This window comes from Alnus glutinosa, chromosome 9, assembly GCF_958979055.1.
Source record: "Alnus glutinosa chromosome 9, dhAlnGlut1.1, whole genome shotgun sequence".
Taxonomy (NCBI): Eukaryota; Viridiplantae; Streptophyta; class Magnoliopsida; order Fagales; family Betulaceae; genus Alnus; species Alnus glutinosa.
This window is the reverse complement of record NC_084894.1, coordinates 17738447-17761407: the sequence shown is the minus strand read 5'-3', so window position 1 is coordinate 17761407 and position 22961 is coordinate 17738447. Positions and strand designations below refer to the sequence as shown.

The 22961-nt window shown below is 35.7% G+C and overlaps 1 non-coding gene across 1 annotated transcript; it reads left to right on the top strand.

The window, feature by feature from the left end:
• Window positions 1-14549: 14549 nt before the first annotated feature.
• On the top strand, window positions 14550-14656 carry LOC133878709 (small nucleolar RNA R71). Its single transcript, XR_009901961.1, has one exon. It is a non-coding gene; the product is annotated as a small nucleolar RNA R71 (small nucleolar RNA).
• Window positions 14657-22961: the final 8305 nt, after the last annotated feature.

Genomic DNA, 22961 nt, shown 5'->3' with positions numbered 1-22961 from the left:
TGACATAATTATAACATTTAATTGTAAAACAAATAATGGTTATTCCATAAGGATAAAAAAAAACTCACAACAGTTGGCTTCGAGTTACTAACCCTTTTGGGATACTTCTTCCTATTGGGATTTTCTGGTTGGCAGTAACTCCTAATGTTGTGGCCTTTTTTACCATAGTTTCTACAGTGGACATCATACCCCTTGTGAGTGACCTTAACACTTTCATCCGGCACATTCTCATAAGCTCTTTTTTTTTTTCTTTTTTTCTTTTTTAAACTTTCTTGGCCTACCACATTGTTTCTTTAGTATAGGTGGCTCTATAGGATCCACATCACGGTCAATAGGCCACTCATTAGGTCCGAGAATGGGATTAATACCAGATGCATACAACTATTTGAATGTCTCTATTAAGTACCAATTACTAACAAAACTCTCAGGAACGTGTCCATGTGCAAATATGGCATATACTGCATGTGGGTAGGGAATACCATTAAGCTGCCACTTACCACATCCACATGTTCTTTGTTGCAGATCAATGACCCTCCGAGCCTCATGACTGTGGTCAACCTCAAACTACAAACCATTACTCTAGTGAAAGATGTAGTTCCTAACTTCTGCCTTGTTCCCCTCCAACTTTTTCACGATCTTAGGGCAAATTACATTCATTGAAGTTGCTGCTCTAGCCCTTTTCTGATTGAACCGATTCGTAAGTTGCTGCCTTTAATCTCCAAGCAAGTCAGAATTGGCTTCCTTCTTGCTTCCAACACCCATACATTGAAACTCTCATCAACATTGTTTAGCAAAATGTCACTGCAATTGCTAGTTTTGAATGCATGCCGACCACATCCTTGGGTCTACTTTCTCAAGGTAATTGTACTCTTTCATCCATGCCTCTAATCACAGAGAGGTAGTACTTGAACTGTATCTCATTAAGTGCCCTAGCGGCACCCCACAATGCATCCTTAAACTATTTTCCCTTCCATCCTTTGCCCTTGCAGTTTGCATGCAAATGTCTGACACAAAATTTGTGCTCTAGACAAGGCATCAGATCCTCCATAGCATCAAGCAGCCCCTGTTTTTGCAAAAAAGACATGTTAAAATAATTTTGGTAATATTTAAATGCTCATAAGACAATTACATTGAATATTACCTTATGTCTGTTGGACATGAATGACCACATTTGCTCCTATTGATACCCAATATCATCCAACAATGTTCTCAAGAACCACATCAATCTGTCCTTGTTTTCAGTCTCGCATACCACATATGCGATCGGAAAAATATCATCGTTTGCATCCCGAGCGATGGCTACACACAGCTGGCCACCCATTTTCCCTTCATAAAACAAGCATCCACACAGATCATTGGCCTACATCCATCCAAGAAGCCTTGCTTACAGGCTGCCAACGAAACATACATCCATTGGAAGAACACTTCATACCTCTGAATGTATGCTGAGCTACCCGGATTCCACTACAGTAATTCACTGGCATACTTTCTGGTGTGTTTATACTGCTCACCATCTCTTCCATCCTGAATGTCCAATACCATTTTCTTCGCCCGGTGGAAGCTCAACAATGTAATCCCTTCTTATAATTTCCTTCAATGCACTGTCTTTAAAATCTCTTTGGTTCCGAAAAGTGTTCACATATCGATGTGCAACCCACTTGATTGTTGCCCTCTTGTTGAAGTAGTGGCTGCCACAATTATGATCTGCCTTGAAGTTCTTGATCTATAAATACATTTTATAATTTGGCCAAGATGCATGTATTGTCCAGCCACATCTTTTCTTACAAAAGTTGGAGACCCGCTTTTTCTCGTTGTGCAGATATTTATAATCGAAGGAATTTCACACTGCAAATAGTTGTAACACTTTTTTAAATTGAGTGGGGTTGGCAAACTTCAACCCTACTTTCAACTCGACCTTATCTTTCAAGTCCCGCTTGGGCTTCCATTCCGGATATCTCCTCTTAACTCGTCTAGGTGACCCTTCATCATCATCATCTTCTTCACTATCTAAGCTGTGGAAGCTGTCACTGTCACAAGACTCCTCATTCTGATCATTTTTTCTTCATTTCCAATCTTCAATGTAGTTGCTTTTTCCCATGAGTGACACCATTTGTTTGTATCCTCCCAAGCTTCACGTAGAACATCATCTTGTTTAGCTACAAAAATGTCCTCTTCCTCGCCGTCCGTTACTTCGAACTCACTCAACTCAATGTCCTCTTCATCCCCCTCTTCCTCATTTTGAAACCGTCGTGCTGGCTGCTGTGCTAGCTGCACTGGTGGTTGCTGTGGTGGCTGTACTTCTATGGCTGCTGTGACGCATCATCCTCGTAGTAGTTTATATCAACCTCTGAAGGAGAATGAGATAAAAGCAACATTGGCTGGACCACTTCGATCGGAATTGGATCAACCGGTTCATCTGGTTCGTGGTCTACGAATACATACAACTTCTTTTGCCACCATTTATCAGCCCTCTGATCATAGTTAGGAATTATGGGTCTTTAGTAAGACCATATATCTCTTCATTGCTTTCATCATCGTACTTGTAGTACAATGTAGGAATATCATGGTACTTGTGCCTCAAGTAAAGTTCCAGTACATTGGTAAGGTCCCAAAATCATATCCGTTCTGCATCAAGATCCTCTACTGTCATGACGTCTCCTCCAACATACTCCATCCTTCGTCCAGAGAGGGACCTATGGTGGTGAATGATGAGATCAAAAATTGGATCAGCCAATTCTGCACCATTTTAGTAAACAGAAGTGCACAAAGTCAGAAATGCACAAAAATTATCCCTAGCATTACTCCTATACAATTGTTCAACCCAATAATATTTATGCATGTAAGTAATTAATGAAAGTAATAGATTTGGATGAATAATACCAAATGTTATCAATACTCAACCAAACTAAAATTTTCCTCTTTAATCTGAAATATGTATATGTATATATATATATACATACACACACAGAAGTGCACAAAGTCAAAACATGATGCACAAAATGCACAAAGTCTGATCATGATGAACAAAGAGCTTGGGTTGATAAGTGTTACATGATCATGATGCACAAAGAGCTTGGCTTGTTACAAAAGTACATTGTCCTATTTTATTATTATTCAAATGCCAAGTTGAGAAACCCTATATATGGGTTGATAAGTGTTAAATCCTTATATGTGGCTCTCTGCTTTGCACAGAGAGCTTAGGAGAACAACATATCAATGAGGACCACATTTTTTTTTTGAACCAATACTCAATCATAATCACTTAGTACTAATTTTGTGTATTTCACTTTAGCTAAAAGCTTAGGCTTTTGTGGACAGCAACCCATGATGCCCCCAAAACATAAACCCAGTAGACAAAGACATGCACATGTGGACAACCACAGGGGTCAAATGGAACTCCAATAAACAAAGTTGGGGACTTTATTCTTTGTCCAACAACCGACAAAAATACGTGCATTGGAGGCCCTACATAAAGTTGGGGACTTTATACTTTGCCCAACAACCAAACATTGTTTTATTAATTTGAACCCAACACTTTGCCCAACCACCAAAAATCACACAAATGCTGTATATTAAACATATTGGGTGAAGTTTTCTATTTTAAAAATGGTGCATCAAGAAATGTTTTTTCGGGTTCCAGAATACCTTTGCTTTGGGTTCAATCGTCTGTCGTGATGTAGAGAGAATAGGTTCTAGGAAATCAACTTCTAACCGGACTCTGACGTGCGTAGATCCGGCTGAAATGTTGAACCTTTGTGGGAAATCGACAAGTCTGTGCGAAGGGTGAAGGGCAGATCGAGAAGTCTGCAAAATTAGGGTTCCGATTTTCCAAATAAGGGTGGAAGGCAAATCGGACGGACATAAAACCAATTGAAAAATTAAAAATTTCAATTCTCCGTAAATTCATCTGGGCGATGTGGCGTCAAAAGTCTGACATGACATTGATGTGTTGTATGACGTGGTATCTAGGACAAGTGTCGCGTTTTTAAGGGTGTTAAGTGGCGCTAATGTGACAAACCATTAGTTTTGGACAGAGACACGAATTTCGTCTTTTCCCATGGCCCAGATACCATTTGTGAAACGAATTGAAGCATATTGGAAAAAAAAATTAAAATTTTTTTTTAAAAAAAAAAAAACAAAAAGAAAAAACTTGAAACCACAGGTACCAATAAGGTGTTTAACCCTAAATTTTATGAGAGACCTCGCCATATTATTATATTATGTGGGATATTTCTGCCTAACACACTGATCCAAAATAACAATAATACCCATATATTAGATTTAAAAAAAATAATAAATAGTAAAAACACAAACAAACAAAGCCAAAAAGATTGTGGTCTCCATGGAGAGGAGACCAGCCATGGAATTAGGGGAAACCCACGGCCATGGCTTTCCAAACCCAGGGGTGGGTCTCTTCTAGAGATTTATTATTATTATTAATTTAATGCCATTTTGGTATTAAAATTAAAGAGACATCTAATTTAACCATGTGCGTGTGCAACGTGTAACAAAATATTGTAAATGCGGAATTTTAATGACACAAATATTTTATTAACGAAGTGGAAACTTAATTAAGAGAAAAATCACTCCGGAGCAGCCAAACCTAGGATATCCATTATTCAAAAGACAAAGCTAGTTACAAAGCAATAGCACTCATAAACCCTTATGCAATGGTCGTACCTTGACTCTGATGCATAACCCAATGCGAATGCCTTCCAACCAAGTCACCTACTTGAAGGGATTTTCAATGGAATCATTTACCTTAGGCTCCTCCCTAAGATAGACTTCAACACAGACACAGTAAAAGCACTTCGGCAACGGCTTGAGAGCAAACTGATTGGCACAATAACTCCTAAATTATACTCTCTAAGCTCTAAGGAATTCACTACCGAATTCTTACAAATTACATGCCTAGAGGTCTCTATTTATAGGCTACAGAAGACCTAAATCGAGTTTGAATCGATTTTCTCTAAGCGACGTCCAAACGGTAGCTGAGAGCGTCCGAACGGCCAACTATGCAACCGGCTTTCCAAATTCACTGATATTCTTTCCTGAATAGCATCGCCTCCGGACGGTTGCACTTCTGCTGCACACAATTTTCATAATAAGGATTGGCGTCCGGACGGTGTAGACCTGACGTCTGGACGGTTGCAAATCTGCTCCACGTCTTGCCTTATCAAGGATAACGTCCGGACGGTGTAGACCTGTCGTCTGCACGGTTGCAGCTGTCTTCCCATATCTGTGTCTGCGAAGAATTTTTTTTTACTTATTGAACACTGAATGGCGTCCTGACGTGTTGCTAAAATGTCGGAATAGATGCAACCTTGAACAGTTCGAAACTTCTGGACACTAATGGGAGTCCGAACGGAATAACCATGACATCCGAACGGATGTTGCTTGACCAATGAGCGTCCGGACGGTTGACAAGGACTTCCGAACGGATGCAAAGCATTCAACTTCTCTGTCTTGAAATCCGCACAGAATCTTCTTGAAGCACATAACTCAAATGTGTAGACTCTGAATATAAACAGCATCCCTAATTTATAAGCAACATTACATAGAAGTGATTTTGTCCAACAGAATGCAGCCAATCACAAACTAACAGGTAGTTTCACACATCTTCCAAGATCATTTTTATATATCTTCACACATCTCACCTAAGGTATAAAAGACATTTCACACATTTTCCATCCAAGTTAACCAAAAACTCTAACAACATAGTTGGAGTAAAAGGCTCTAATAGTTTTGAGGGTCAACTGCAAATTTTTTAATTTTTTTTCTTAATTTTAGGGACATTACAATTGAGGTGAAAATTCAAGAAAGTTAAAGTATAGTTTCTCCTAAAATCAAATTGTCACATTCACGTTACAATTTATGGATTCTCTGACACCAAATGCATCCTTTTAAAATGAAAAATTCAATCTTTCTTAGTATGGCTTGAAACTTTATGAAAAAGTCGGTAAAATAGAATAACTCTATTTTCACACATTACAAGGGGTTAATTAAGTCTAAATTATTTCATTATTTAATGAGACACGTATTGTCATGTGAAAGAATCCGTTAATTTGACAGGAAATATGATGTTGTTATCTTTTTCTAAATGGTATGAAATCTAATTATAATTTTTAAAAGAAATTAAGATAATTTATATAATGGAAAATTATTAAATTGGTCCTAGTGGTTTGATTTATAACAATAAATCTTCGTGACTTCAAAATGAACTTATAACTCCATATGATATGACTCTATAACAAAATGATCTCTCCATACAAATTTTGGCCATTTTTTGATAGTGCTTATAAAATTACAAATTTACCCACAAATAAAAATTATAAAATGAAATGAAATGAAAAGATAAAAGAGAAAAAAAAAAATTGGGTTTAAAATGGCCGAGCAACCACATATGCCTTGGGGGTGCTCAACCACCCCTAGAAATGGTTGTAAGTGGACTGTAGGCGGTAATCTTTCATGAATATTGTTCGGGTGGACTTTAGGTTGCAATCGTTAAGCTAAATATAGGAGTTTGCAAGGTTCTTTTTGTGAGTCTTTCCCGTTTCTTTTCTAGCAAGACTATGATATCTAATAAAGTGGCAAACTATTACTAAATAATAGCACGTTCAACATAAAGATGATTTCTTACAACTGAGCAACTGTTGCTAGATTGTGCGAACTTCTCTCATTAAAGATTGAGATATCACATAAAGTGAGAAACCGATGCTGGACGATATCATGATCAGCAAAAAAAGGATTTTCCACAACTAAAGCCGTTTCTTGTGGATGTCGTCGAGACAAGGTTATTCTTACTGCTGCAACTAGTTTGTGCTTACTTCTATCATTTTCCTGACCGTCTCAACTAGCTCATATTGTAGTTACTAGATGTCATGCAGTAGACCATAGAGTAAAACTAATGAACACTCTTTTCGAAATATTTTTGCCCTATCATGTTAAGACTCGGTGTGAGCTATTGGTTCCAAATGACTTTGGGGAGGCATGTCAGTATTTTTAAGAGTACCTTCTTGTTTGGTGTTGTAAGATCTTGAAGACACCACGAGATCAAATGATATAGCTTGACTCCCGAGTAGAATGGCTAGAAATGTTGTTTCACTTTTTTTGTTATTGGCCAAATGTTAGAAATCAAGTGGACAACTCCCATTGGGCTCGGGTTTGTTGGAAAGTGAGTCAAGCCTCTAACTCACACCAACAAGAGTAGCTGACGGCTATCAAAGAACTACACGCTTGCAAAAAGCATCAAGTCCAAATTTCCGCAAGACAAGAAAGCTTATGCGAACACAATAAACAATCATCACGTTTAGTTGCAACAGTAATGATAATTATAACTTCAAAAGTTGTGATTACAACAGTAACAATAAGCATATATTATGATGTAATAATAATAACAATTTCAGTTGTAACAATAGTTATGAGTTCAACAATAACAATATTGAATTCAACGATAATAACAATATCAGGTTCAACAATAATAGTAATGACATGTTCAACAGTAATAATAATAACACACTCAACAACAACAACAACAACAATAATAATAATAAGGCGTTTAATAGTAACAATAATGACGCATTGGCAGTAACAAATTGACACATTCAATAGTAATAGTTCAATAGTAATAGTAATGACAACTTTATTTGTAACAACCCACCCCCAACAATACAATATTGTATTGTGACATTCCACATCGCCTGGGTATGGGAATGTAGATGTGCTTGTAAGGATATTCACACCCATCTTAACACAACGCGTTTTAAAGCCATGATGGCCATGAACCTATCAAAACTCCGTAGTTAAGCGTGCTCTTACAATATTAGCAACAGGATGGGTGACTTCTTGGAAAGTCTAGCACTTGGGAGCTAAAAAAAGGAGACAATATTCTGTCGTTGGGGATGGGTCGTTATAAATGGTACAAGGGCCATTGCCCAGCCTGAGATGGAGCAGAGTGCACAAGCCCATGAAGGTCGCCAAGGAGCACCCACTAAGACGCCAAGAACGAGGTGATTCCATGAGGGTCGTCATAGGGGAGGCTGGGTCCCAAAAATGGATGATTATGACGTCCCACATTGCCTGTGTATTAGAGTGGGGATGTGTTTAAATGTATATTTGCACTCTTCTTAAAAGACTGCATTTTAAAGTTGTGATGGCTATTAACCTATCAAAACTCCACTGTTAAGCGTACTTATGTGAGAGTAGTACTAGGATGGGTGACTTCCTAAGAAGTCTTGTTTAAGGGAGCCAAAACCGGACAATATTGTCGTAAAGTGAGTCGTTGCAAAACTGTAATGTTCCACGTCATCTAGTATAAGAATAGAGATGTGCTTATATGTATATTCGCGCCCTTCTTGACATAAAGCGTTTTAAAGCCATTGATGTGGTCTTTTGTTTACCAAAATATATCAATAATAAAATTAACCACTCGCAATAGAAAGAATCCTTGTAGGATAAGGCTATAGAGAGGGTGTCGAACCTCAAGGACTGCAGGGGTATTATTATCAAGCTTATCGAGATTAAACATAACTTAATTAAAAATATGTTTGATTTTTTTTTTTTGTTTTCTAAAAATAAATGCATAAAAGTAAAAGACATAAATTTAAAGATAGTAGGGATGAGATAAAGAATAGGGAATTGATTTCACCACTCACCGCATAACAATGGTCAATCATAAATTAACAAGGAAAATTCATACTATGCATGATATAGGACTCGTCTCACTCGAGTAGTCAAGAAATTACCTCTAAAGAATAAGTATAATCCATCTTCGGTTGGCACGGACCTTCCACCTAACCACTAAGATACGGTACGACCCGTCTTCCCTAGGCATGGACTAGCTACGTCTTTAATAGTATATATACACAATCAATGGAATAGTATAACCCATCTTCGGTTGGCACAGACTGTCTACCTAAATTACACTAAACTAGGGTGTAGTACAATCCGTCTTCCCTAGGCATGGTCTGTCTAATCCTCTTGATCATATGTCAATTAAAACCGTTATATAACAATTATTCACATAATCACAGAAAATATGAAGGATTGAGTTCAATCAATATAAAAGACTTTCTAAGACAAGATAAGAAATTCATAATGATTGAATATAAACATTAAAATCAATTGTCACAGTTATACAACTATCATGCATAGAGAAAATCCCAAATTAAAATACAATTAAACCATCGTTACTTGGAAAGGGCTACATCAACGCCCTATTAGGAATTTAGCCGCTCATCGTGGTTGTCGCGAAGTAGTAATTCTAAAGTGTGTGAACCCAAGTGCAGGTTGTCGCGAAGTAGTAATTCTCGGAAGTCGAGTGTCGAACCACTGGGATTTGGGAAACAAAGAACACTAAAAAAATAAAATTAAGAAAAATTTATGATAGATGATTTAGTGGAATGATGCAAATAAAATATATAATGAAAATAACAATTAAAAGGGATCGCTAAGGCATTGGGGTTTTACTTTTAACAAAATTATAATATTTATTTCGCAACTCATGTTATAATCGAAGAATAGATCAGTGAATACCAAGAGAAAATATCATTGAAAGGTTAATCTTAAAATTGATTGATTTTATTACGCAAAATTAGTTATTTGATTCGCAGGAAATTCAAAGCATTTACTGTACCTGTAGTTAACAATGAATCAAGGAATTTTGCAGAACAAAAACCTTTTTCTAAGAATAAATCATGCAATCAATTAAAAAGATCTTACATTAAAAACCATAAAAGAGTTGAAAATAAAATACAACAATCTTATTAAAAGTTTGGGGTAATTACCTTTTCCCCCCATGAACTACCAAAAAATGCGCGATACCCCCATGAACTACCAACTCGACCAAAATAAAGCATTCAACTACCAAAGACAACCATTTTCCCCATTCCGTCAGTTAAAGGGGTTAAAAGAAACAGTCAACAGGTCATGTGCCGTTTTACATGGGGGCATGTTGGAAGATGGTGGTAATTCATGGGGAGGAAATAGGAAGATGATGGTAGTTCATGGGGGGGAAAAGAGGAAGAAAATGAGGGTAAAACGGCATGTGACAGTCACGTGCCATGTTGACCGTTTGTTTTAACCCATTTGACTGACGGAATGGGGGAAAATGGCTGTCTTTGGTAGTTGAATGTTCTATTTTGGTCGAGTTGGTAGTTCATGGGGGCATCGCGCATTTTTTGGTAGTTCATGGGGGGAAAAGGTAATTACCCCTAAAAGTTTCACCCTTAGCCTCAGCTAGAAATTTAGCTAGACATGATTATGTAAATAAATTTCATCGTTAAAATCATAAACATCGTGCTAGCAAAATAAAATAACTGAGAAGAAAATAAAAATAAATCTTGAACCGTCGTCGCTGTCTTCTATGATCTTGAGCTGAACGTCTTCTTCTTCTTTTTTCTGCAATTTTTCGGCCCCCTTATTTCTTGCCGTGTTGCTTCTCTTATAGAGATAAGAGTCATTCTTCTTTTGGGATTCGTACTACTATAAGAATCTCAGTCTTCTCTTTGTTCCATGTCTCTCTCTTACACTTGAAATAAAACTCCGCTTCTTTTTATAAGAGCCAAAGACACATTTTTCTTCTTGGTTTTGTCATGTAGTAGTATTAGAATGTTTATCCAATTCGTGGGTCCAGCAGTTTGGTTTCACCTCTTCTTGTTTTACACATTGGACTCTATCTTGGGCATAGGATAGACTTCTTCTTTTAACCCACATCTTGGCTTTTACTCTTTGATTTCTTTTGTAATTCCTACATAACACAATTTCTTGCATTAATATATCATGTAATCTTAATATTAATATTTGAACAATATTCCACAATTAAATATAAAATGCAATAATTAAATTATAATAAAGTATGATAATACTTATTTTAATAGAAAAAATAAGCACTTTTAAGCTATTATCACACCCCCCAACCAACCTATTGCTAGTCCCTAGCAATTCAAGCGACTTAAAACACAAACTAAAACAGACTCAAGAAAAGAATAATTTTTTTCTTCTTTTGTTTTTTTAAATGTAGAGAAAAAAAAAATTAAAATAAAAGTTCTAACTACACTACTTTCGCTAGCATTTTCGATTGCATTTAGCGAATGCAACAAGCCTTTAAACCCCTAGGTGTCCCTAGTGGACGAGTTATAGTCTCGTGAGGGCTTACCAGAAGCTATACCCACAAACGCTATATTATTTCCAACCACTTGCTCAGTCTTGACTTCAAATTAAATAAATGCCAAACTATGTTATCTGTGAGAGTGGAGTAGCACAAAATATAATTCTTATTCATTAACAAGCTTAGAAGCACAAACTTCATTTTCACAAGTTTAGGACATCCAAAATAGGTCACATCACCTATAATTGGCTACTGAAACGCCACAAGTCCTCTTTTGGTGTAGAGTGAACTATCACATAATCATAGGGCTTCAAAGTAATTCCTATATACATGATTCAATACCCCAAAATTCATTGGAATCTCCATTTGATGAAACAACCAAGGCAGAAATTAAGCTACTTTTTCTATTTCTCTTTTTTTCTTTTTCTTTCTCTCTCTCTCTCTCTCTCTCTCTCTCTCTCTCTCTCTCTCTCTCTCTCTCTCTCTCTCTCTTCTCTCTCTCTCTCTCTCTCTCTCTCTCTCTCTCTCTCTCTCTCTCTCTCTCTCTTTTTTATACCATGTGTGGACTGTGCAATGCTTAGCTCCCTTAAGTTTTCTAATTGACCCATGTGTCGAGCTTTAAACCAATGATTCCCAAGCCTGAGGGCTTTAGGGCATTAGGTGTAGAAACACCCCTACGGGTTTACTAACTCAAGTCAAAAAGACTACGAAGCTAAACTAGCCACAACATGACATCAACCACTCCAAACTTCTCACCTTTTGACGCGAACACTCTCTGCTTACTGAGGCAAGAGGCCCGGTTACTCAGCAAAAAACTCAAAGTGGTCAATAACTCTTCTTCTTCTTCTTTTTTTTCCTTCTAATAATATATATATAATATAATATTAATTTCATGCTAAGGTCGTCTCTCATCCAATGAATCAACCAAATAAACTTAAGATATAAAAAAAAAAAATGCATATTTGGTTTCACAATTTATACCCCACGACTATATGCTAGTGTGCTTGTACTAAGTTCAAAGTGAAATGAGTGAAGTATTCAGTAGCTAAAAATAAGCAGCAAAATTCAAATTTCCTAGTCCTGTAATCATGTATTCGTGAATTTAAGCTTGCCAATGAACTTCGAATCAAAATTAAGGTTCCACAACACTCTCAAAAATGACTTACTCAGGTATTCAAGTTCAACATAACCATTAAAGAAGTCAAGACATCATTGCAATTTTTTTTTTTTTTTTCAATCACTGTCAACTCCTCCCCCCAACCTAAAACTTATATTGTCCTCAGTGTAACAAAAGGAAGCAAAAAGTATGGGTTAAGAAGAGTACCTTGAGGTGATGACAAGTAAAGACACTTTATTATCTGCAAAATGGGTTAGAAAACAAAAAAAAAATAAAAAATAAAAACAAAAATAAAAACAAAAACACAACCTAAACTAACACTACTACTACAATTGCCAATCACATTTAGGTGTTTGGCAAATCCTGATAAACGGGATCCACCAGATTAAAAGACTCATTCTTAAGCTCTCAATCTTCAAAAAATGGTTTCAAATATTTTTCTTTAAAAGCATTGCCATTTTTTGATTTTTCAATTTTCGGTGCTATGAAATTAGATGGATGAGTTTTAATCGGACTATACAAGTCCTCAAAACATGGGTTCCTTCCATTAGTGTCCATCATTGGATTAGCATCCAAAATATCATTAGCCATGTCCAATTCTATATCATCACTATTGGGATTCAGTAAACATGCCTCTATAGGATCAGAAATCATAGAATGAGCAAATTTACTTTCCGCCAAATTTTGGATCATGTCTACCTCAACAATTTCCTCCTCATCATCAATGGCAGGTTGCTTATAAATGTTGAAGATGTTCAACTCAACGGTCATATTTCTAAATGTGAGCTTCATGATTACATTCCTGCAATTAATCAAAGCATTAGAAGTAGCTAAAAATAGTCGTCCTAAAATGACAGGAACGTCAATGCTAGATGGTGCAACAGGCTTTGTATCTAAAACAATGAAATCCACTGGAAAGTAAAATTTATCCACTTGAACTAAAACATCTTCTACTATCCCTCTCGGTATAACAACAGATCGGTCGACAAGTTGCAGAACAACTTTGGTGGGTTTTAATTCACCAAGACCTAACTGCTCATAAACTGAGTAGGGTAGTAAATTGACACCAGATCCTAAATCAATCAATGCTTTATCAATCTTAGAATCACCAATGATGTATGGGATAGTGGGTGATCCAGGGTCTTTATGCTTGAAATGGATTTTCTGCTGAATTATCGAACTTACCTGCTCTGTTAAAAATGTCTTCTTTTGCACAAAAAACTTTCGCTTTGCAGTGCAAAGATCTTTCAGAAATTTTGCATAGGATGGAATTTGTTTGATGGCATCTAACAAAGGGATATTTATCTTTACCTGTTTGAACACTTCTAAGACATCTTGATTTGTTGTCCCCATTTTAGGTGCAAGCAACCTTTGGGGGAATGGGGCAATAGGCTTATACACTCTTTCCTCAACATCCTCAACCTTACTAGACATGTCATCATCCTTGGTTTCTAAATTTTCCTTGGGTTCTGAAACCTTTGTTGGGATTTCTTTGTTAACCTCCTTTCCACTCCTAAGGATAGTGACAGACTTAGCATGTTTCACTTGAGTATTTGGACTTCATTTACCCCATACAGAGGGTTAGGTTCAGGTTGAGATGGAAACTTTCATTTTTCTTGAATGCTCATAAATGAGGTGATCTTGGTGAGAGTGCTTTTTATGTCATCGATGGCTTGTGATGTTCGACTATTGAATGTGTCTTGCCCTTGCATAAATGTTTGCAACGTATCCTCAAGAGTCCTCTTATGTGGGGGAAGATAAGGAACAAAGTTAGAGGGCTCTTGAGGTGGTCGTGGTGCATTATTCTCCTGTCTCTAACTAAAATTGGGGTGATTCCTCCACCCCGGATTGTATGTCTCAGAGTATGGAGAATTAAAAGGCTTTTTGTAAGTGTTTATGGCATTTGCTTGTTCATGCAATACTTCTTTAAAAGCTGGAATAGTTGGACACTCACATGTTGTGTGTCCACTGACTTCACAAATGCTACACACTTCTTCTTTTTGCACAGATTTGATTTTATTATCTTTCCTTAAATCCTTGGTTTCAACTTTTCTGGCCAAACTTGAAATTTTAGCATATAAGTCATCCCCTTCCCTAAGGTGATACATACCCCCACTAGATGTAGTGGTAGGAGGCTTGGTCTTACTAGAACTTTCAGGGGCAGTGGTGTCCCAAGATTGAGCATTTTCAGCTAGGTGGTCAAAGTATTCCCAAGCCTCATTGGGGTCTCTGTTTAAAAATTCACCATTACACATCATTTCAACAAATTGGCGCATTTGGGGCATCAAACCCTCATAGAAAAAATTAATGGTGCACCAAATTTCATAGCCATGATGTGGGCAAGAGTTTAACAAATCTTTAAAACGTTCCCAACATTGATAAAATGTCTCATTTTCCTTTTGAACAAAATTCATGATTTGTCTTTTAAGAGCATTTGTCCTATGAATAGGAAAAAACTTTTTGAAAAATTCAGTTTGTATCTCTTGCCATGTGCCTATTGTCCTAGGTCTCAAAGCATTAAGCCAAGTCTTAGCTTTATCTTTTAGAGAGAAAGGAAACAATTTAAGCCTAACTAATTCTTCACTACAAGTTTGGTCATGAAAAGTGAAACATACTTCTTCAAATTCTTTTATGTGCAAATAAGGATTTTCAGACTCAATACCATGGAATTTAGGAAGTAACGGAATCGTACCTGGTTTGAAATTAAAATTATTACCTTGGTGAGGAAAAATAATGCATGAAGGGGTACTGCTGCGAGGGGGTTGCAAATATTCACGCAATGACCGCATTGGTGGATCATTATGATTCAAATTCTCATTCTCCCCATGATTACTACCATCATCAGCCATCGTGCCAAGTGTCTGAGAATGTACTGAAGACTCAAACAAATTTTCTAAACACACTTCAAACTCTATTTTTATCAAACGACCACTCTGATCACAATACCAAGCATTCATACACCAACAAACACTCAATAAAATAAAAAAAAAAAAAAAAAAAAAAAAAAAGAGAAAATTAAAGATGGAACGAGTTTACCGGATATGTGACGAATCGCAAATCGAAGCAAACCTCGTTAAAACAGTCTGGTGCTCTTTATCAACGCTGAAATCCCCGGCAACAGCGCCAAAAATTTGTTGACAACTTAAGTGTGCGGACCCAAGTGCAGGTTGTCGCGAAGTAGCAATTCTCGGAAGTCGAGTGTCGAACCACTGGGATTTGGGAAACAAAGAACACTAAAAAAATAAAATTAAGAAAAATTTATGATAGATGATTTAGTGGAATGATGCAAATAAAATATATAATGAAAATAACAATTAAAAGGGATCGCTAAGGCATTGGGGTTTTACTTTTAACAAAATTATAATATTTATTTCGCAACTCATGTTATAATCAAATAATAGATCAGTGAATACCAAGAGAAAATATCATCAAAAGGTTAATCTTAAAATTGATTGATTTTATTACGCAAAATTAGTTATTTGATTCGCAGGAAATTCAAAGCATTCACTGTACCCGTAGTTAACAATGAATCAAGGAATTTTGCAAAACAAAAACCTTTTTCTAAGAATAAATCATGCAATCAATTAAAAAGATCTTACATTAAAAACCATAAAAGAGTTGAAAAATAAATACTACAATCTTATTAAAAGTTTCGCCCTTAGCCTCAGCTAGAAATTTAGCTAGACATGATTATGTAAATAAATTTCATTGTTAAAATCATAAACATCGTGCTAGCAAAATAAAATAACTGAGAAGAAAATAAAAATAAATCTTGAACCGTCGTCGCTGTCTTCTTTGATCTTGAGCTGAACGTCTTCTTCTTCTTTTTTCTACAATTTTCCGGCCCCCTTGTTTGTTGCCGTGTTGCTTCTCTTATAGAGAAAAGAGTCATTCTTCTTTTGGGATTCGTACTACTATAAGAATCTCAGTCTTCTCTTTATTCCATGTCTCTCTCTTACACTTGAAATAAAACTCCGCTTCTTTTTATAATAGCCAAAGACACATTTTTCTTCTTGGTTTTGTCATGTAGTAGTATTAGAATGTTTACCCAATTCGTGAGTCCAGCAGTTTGGTTTTACCTCTTCTTGTTTTACACATTGGACTCTATTTTGGGCATAGGATAGACTTCTTCTTTTGACCCACATCTTGGCTTTTACTCTTTGATTTCTTTTGTAATTCCTACATAACACAATTTCTTGCATTAATATATCATTTAATCTTAATATTAATATTTGAACAATATTCCACAATTAAATATAAAATGCAAGAATTAAATTATAATAAAGTATGATAATACTTATTTTGATAGGAAAAATAAGCACTTTTAAGCTATTATCAGCCATAATGGCCATGAACCTAACAAAACTCCGCAGTTAAGCGTGCTTTTGCGAGAGTAGTAACAGGATCGGTGACCTCTTGGGAGCTTTGGTACGAGGGAACAAAAAAAAAATGTGGACATTATTGTGGCGTTGGGGGTGAGTCGTTACGAATGGTAGAGAATTAAATGACAGTATCTTAGCTTTAATTTTACTACGAAATATTTCATGGATGAATCAAAAGTCAAAACTAAGTAAATTAAAGGATTAATTGTTTTAATCAAAAATATAAACTAGAGTGAAAGTACAATTATTTAGTGGAATCAATTGTAATTAAATAGCGATTGGAATTGTCAGAACTATTTTGGCTAGTTTTTATTTTTCCCTTTAGGTCCCTTATTAAGCTGATTTAATTTAACCAGATTAGGCTTTTTATTTAATGGGCTAGTTGTTTTTATTTAATTAAAAACATGGGGTAGAGAGAAATTATGAATTAATTGGTCATTGGGATAAAACCCTAGCCCAGTAGCATGTATAGGACGCATGGGCCAAGGAGCTTATCCCTAACCCATGTGTCACATTTGAAGTGGTGGAAGGCTATGATAAATCCTAGCCTAGCCATCCACCACTTGGAGTTCCAATATTTCTAGAACTTCATTTTACAGTTTGTCCCACATTGTTTGCATCTTCCAGTCTCCTAGTATTTTGAGCATATAAATAGATATGCATGTGGCTCTTCAAAGGTAAGCAATTTTGCTACAATTTTTTAGTTTTTACTAAGAACTAATATTCTTGAGTTAACTCTCGAGAACAAGTTTAATATTTTGAAGAGCAAGTTGAGAACCCACGCTCTTGGTTATTATCAGTCATTGGTGAGAAGATCTGAAGGTTCGTCACATGTCTTTCGTCGGGGAGCAAAGAGCTTAATCTTACCCATATAGCTAAGGAGTGGCAATTTATATTTTAAATACGTTCAAATAAGTGTTTATGATTTGTAGTTTATTTTAAAATAGCATTGTTTTTCGCCTGTTCTTCATAAAGTTTGTTCCTGGATTTGGGAATTTTATTTTCTACTGTCCAATATTGTTTTTGCAATCTAAGTTCCAACAAGTGGTATCAGAGCCAACTTTAAAGAAAACATGGTAAAGAAAGTAGTTCATAAAAATCTATTTGGCAGTTTTTCTTTAAAGAAAATTGGATTTTTTTTTTTTCCTGTGGATCTTCAATGGCTGTAAAATTGTTCCAAGACCTGGAAGATGTTCTTTAACATGCTAGGATCTATACTGGAAGATTTTAAGTCGTTTGGAGGTCGTTTGCTATTTTAATTATTATTTACATTCGAAACATCTGTTGCTATATTTTACGGCAAGCTTGTTGAGGATTATGATTTTGATGGATGATTATAGACAAGTGCTAAAAATGCTTTGGCAGTTGTTTCTACATGAAAATATTGTGGTTGATGTTTTGGTCTAAACGGATTTACGTTTCGATTTTGATCGAAAGAGTTACGATCTGTTCACTATTAGTCGACGGATCTGGAATTAAGAAATCTTGCAAAATGTTTAAAGTTGTAAAATTCTATCTTGTGTCATAATCAAAGACTTTAAAAGGTTTGGTTATGGAATATGTTGTAAATAAGTACAATGTATTGATAAACACAAAAGAAATATTTTACAAGATGAATTTCAAGTCTTGAAAAACGGTTTTCAAGTCTTGGCATAAAAGCATGAAATTATGCAAAGTATTATTTTTTTCTTTTTGTTGGTGATTAATGACATTAAAATTTATTTTGATCATTAATACAAAAGACATGTTAATTTTTTGTTGGACATATAATTAAGGTACTTTGGGCATACCAACCATGAATTAGATTCATAGATGGATTATTGTCTTTGTGAACCATAAGCAAAGATAAGTTTCTTTATGAAATTGGTATCAAAGACTACCAAGCTTTAATTGACAAATTCCAATGGTATTAAAATGATTGGAAGTTGATATTTTAACATAAAGAAATCATGATTAATGGTAGAGGTTCCTAATGTGAACGATTAGGATTGGTGTTTTATTTTAGAAACGCCAAAAGGCAAGGTCTCAATTGTAATAGGATTACAATTGTTTTAAAACCCATAAGTTTTTTTTTAAAAAAAATATCAAGTAAGAGAAAGGTTCAAGATTTTGAATCTTACAGTCTCCATCATAAGTCTGCATGTAATGATGAAGTAAAGACACATCACCTTGGTTGTGGGCCCTGCTCCCTTCAAAGTGTGTTTTTGCTTCGCAGATTACAAGGGTAGATATCTTGTTAGGGATAGTGGATATGTGATTATGTATCAAGAATGACCACGCTTCCGTGGAGTTACTTGACAATCACATCAAATCTACTTGATGGTATAACACTTGACTAATGTAAGATATTAATCTTCCTTCAGAGACTAAAGTAAAAGCGACAAATTGTTAATGTCGTAGTTACATTAATAATGAGAAAGAATTTCACCTAATCAATGTAATTAAAAACACCTCACCTTGGTCGTGGAGCTCCCTTCGGAGGGTGTTTTCTAAATTATAGATTAGGTTGTCGTTGCATTTGCAAATATTATTTTTTTTAATTGGGTTTTTACATATTATATTTGATGCTAAACTATATGCCTGATATATGCTCATTTCAATATTTCATAACTATAATGTCTTCATTAAGTCCTTTCTCAACTATCTTGAATCAGAATAAGCTAACAGGTCCAAATTATGTGGATTTGAAATGTAATTTAGACATTGTGCTTACTGTTGATGGGCACAAATTTGTGTTAATCGATGCTAGTCCCATTGAACCAGCTAATAATGCATCTAAGCCTGTCAGACAACGATTTCATCACTAGAAAAGGTCAAATGAAATGGCAAAATGTTATGTTTGGGCCTCTGTTTCCAATGTACTCCAACATCAACTTCAAGATTTAGATCATGCCTCTGGCATGATAACAATTCTGAAGGAAATGTTTGGAGAGCAAAATTGTATTGCTAAGTCAGGGACGATGAGATCTTTATTAAACACAAAAATGGCTGAAGGTACTCCAATAAAGGAGCATTGTCTGTCTATGATAGCTATGCTCAATTCACTGGAAGTTCTGGGTGTTGAGATTGATAGTGAATCTCAAGTGGACATAATACTCCATTTCTTGCCTGACTCCTGTAATCAGTTTAGATTGAATGTGACAATGAACAAACAAGATTTCATATTGTCTGAACTGATGAATGAGTTAATCATAGCGGAAGGCATCCTGAAGACTAAAGTATCTGTAAACATGGCACAAGCTTCATCTTCTAAATCAAAATGTAAGAAAAAGAAGAAGCAAGTTAAACAAGTTTGGCAAAGTGTTTGTCAAAAGGTTTAAAAAGGCTGAAAAGGGGACAAAAGGCAAGCGGGGTAGTAATTGTTATTACTGTGATCAGCCAGGGCATTGGAAGATGAACTGCACTAAGTTTCTGGCAACCATAGGTCAAGGTGAGACATCTTCCTTGTTAGTTGAAACATATTTAGTTGAGAATCTCACTAATTTCTGATGTGTGGATTCAAGATCCACTAATCATGTTTGCAATTCATTGCAAGGGTTCCAGGTAACTAGTCAACTGAATGAAGGAGAGATGCACTTGACGCTAGGAGATGGGACAATGGTTTCGGTCCACTACATTGGAATCGTTGAACTTTATTTTGTATCTAAAGTTTTATTTTTATCAAACTGTTTGTTTGTACCCAACATATGCAGAAATTTGATTTCTGTAACCTGTTTGGGTAAGTGTGGTTATGCCTCTATTTTAAGGGATACAGTGATAATAAATAAGGCTAATTTGTTTATCAGTTTTGGTATCATTATAGATGATTTGTATATTATTACTCCTGATTCATTTGTTGTTAACAATTCTGTTTTAGAACCAACTCAAAATGCTTTATCATTAAAAAGAAAGATTCCTTCTACTAATGAAGCATACCTTTGGCATCTACGTCTTGGTCACATTAACTCAAAAAGGATTCAAAGACTGGTTAATGATGGGTTTTTGAGCCCAATGGATTTTCAAGATTACCCAGTCTACAAATCATGTTTGGAGGGTAAAATGACCAAGAGACATTTTTCAACAAAAGGGTATAGAGCCAAAGATTTGGTTGAGCTAGTGCACACTAATGTACGTGGTCCTATGAGTGTCCCAGCACGAGGTGGTTATGAATATTTCATCACGTTTACTAATGACTATTCAAGGTATTGTTATATTTACTTATGCGTTGGAAGTCTGAAGCTTTTGAAAGGTTCAAAGAGTTTCGGGATGAAGCCGAGAAACAACTGGGTAAACATATTAAAGCCCTTCGATCTAATCGAGGTGGTGAATACTTTCTCGGGGACTTCATAGATCATTTGTCAGAAGCAAGGATTTTATCCTAGTTAATTGAATCTAGGACTCCCTAGCAAAATGGTGTAGCAGAGAGAAGGAATATAACTCTTTTAGAAATGGTAAGGACAATGATGAGTTATGGTACTCTGCCTATGTCCTTTTGGGGATATGCTTTAGAAATAGCAACACACTTGCTAAACTTGGTTCCGTCTAAAATTGTTTATAAGATACCTTTTGAATTGTGGACAGGGCAAAGGTCTAGTATGAGATACATCCACATTTGGGGTTGACCAACACATGCTGATAATTTGGAATCAAAGACAGAAGTATGTTTGTTTGTTGGATATCCAAAAGGGACAATAGGTTATTTGTTTTATAGTTCAAAAGAAATAAGGTATATTTGTTATCACAAATGCGAGATTTCTTGAGGAGGAGTATGTAAACAATAGTAGACCAAAGAGTGAGGTGGTTCTAGATGAGATGGTAGATGCAAGAAAAACTACATCTTCAGAAGTTCTTGAAGATGAGGTGGTTGTATTAGATACACCATAGATTACTGTGGATGAGACACCATGTAACATCATACTGCATCGCAGTGGGAGGGCACCTGACAAATTCATAGAAATAGCTAATGTAGCTATTTTAGATGAATTTGAATCTGATCCTAGTACCTACAACGAAGCGATTAATGATGTGCATGCAAACCAATTGGTCATAGCTATGAAAAGTAAGCTGGAATCTATGTATTACAACAATGTTTGGTCTCCTGTAAAGGCGCCTGAAGGCATTAAACCTATTGGTTGTAAATGGGTTTACAAGAGAAAAAGAGGGGTGGATGGGAAGGTTGAAACCTTCAAGGCAAGATTGGTAGCTAAAGATTTCACTCAAAAAGAAGGAATCAATTATGAGGAAACCTTTTAACTTGTTGCCATGCTTAAATCCATCCGGATACTCTTAGCCATTGCCGCTCATTTTGATTATGAGATTTGGCAGATGGACATCAAGACTACCTTTTTAAACTAACATCTTGACGAGGACATCTATATGATGCAACCAGACGGGTTCATAGCTAATAACCAAAAGGATATGGTATGTAAATTACAAAGGTCCATTTATGGACTTAAGCAAGTATCCCGATCATAAAACATCAGGTTTGATGAGACAATCAAATAGTTTGGTTTTGAACAAAACCTGGATGAACCATATGTGTACAATAAGTGTCAAAATAAAACAATAATGTTTTTAGTGTTGTATGTTGATGACATCCTGCTCATTGGAAACGATGTATGGACATTATCAATAGTAAGAATCTGAGTATCTAGTCAATTTGATATGAAAGACTTGGGAGAAGCAAGCTATATTCTAGGGATCAAGCTTTTGCGAGATCACTGTAATAGAATGATAAGCTTATCTCAAGTTGCATACATAGATAAGGTATAATGCTCGAAAATATATATATATATATATATAATATAACTATCAATGATTTTTAGTTCATGATTGGGGCTCAATTTATTCGCACTTAGCTCCTAAATATTACAAAATTAATATTTCAATCCTAAGTAGAAAAAAAAAAAAAAAAAAAGAAAAGGACTAATTTTTATTTAATGAAAATTGGTAGAAGTTCATTATTTTCGTCTCTTCACAATTTCAACATTCCTTTTGGCTTGTGTGATTTTTGTCGCTCAGCCCAGTCCACACTAGTACGCCCAACGCAGCTCAATCAACACCTAACCCAGCCTAGGAACGTTTATCTTGCACTTATAGAGGATCCAGATTGAACTAATTAAAATGAGAATTAGTTAGAAACTAAGAATGGTGGCTTAGCAAGTAATTACTTAGAGATAGGATGATTCCTTATATTTTTCTCAAGATATTTTTGAATCCTTCACCTAGATAGCGCAACACTCGTACGTTCTAACCCCATTTGTTGATTCATAGAACACCTGGATTACATCTAAACCATTGCTAATCCTATATATAGATGTATCCGTCGTCGTCTTGGCAAACCGGAAAGCTCACTCTCCTGCAAACTTTGCAAGTC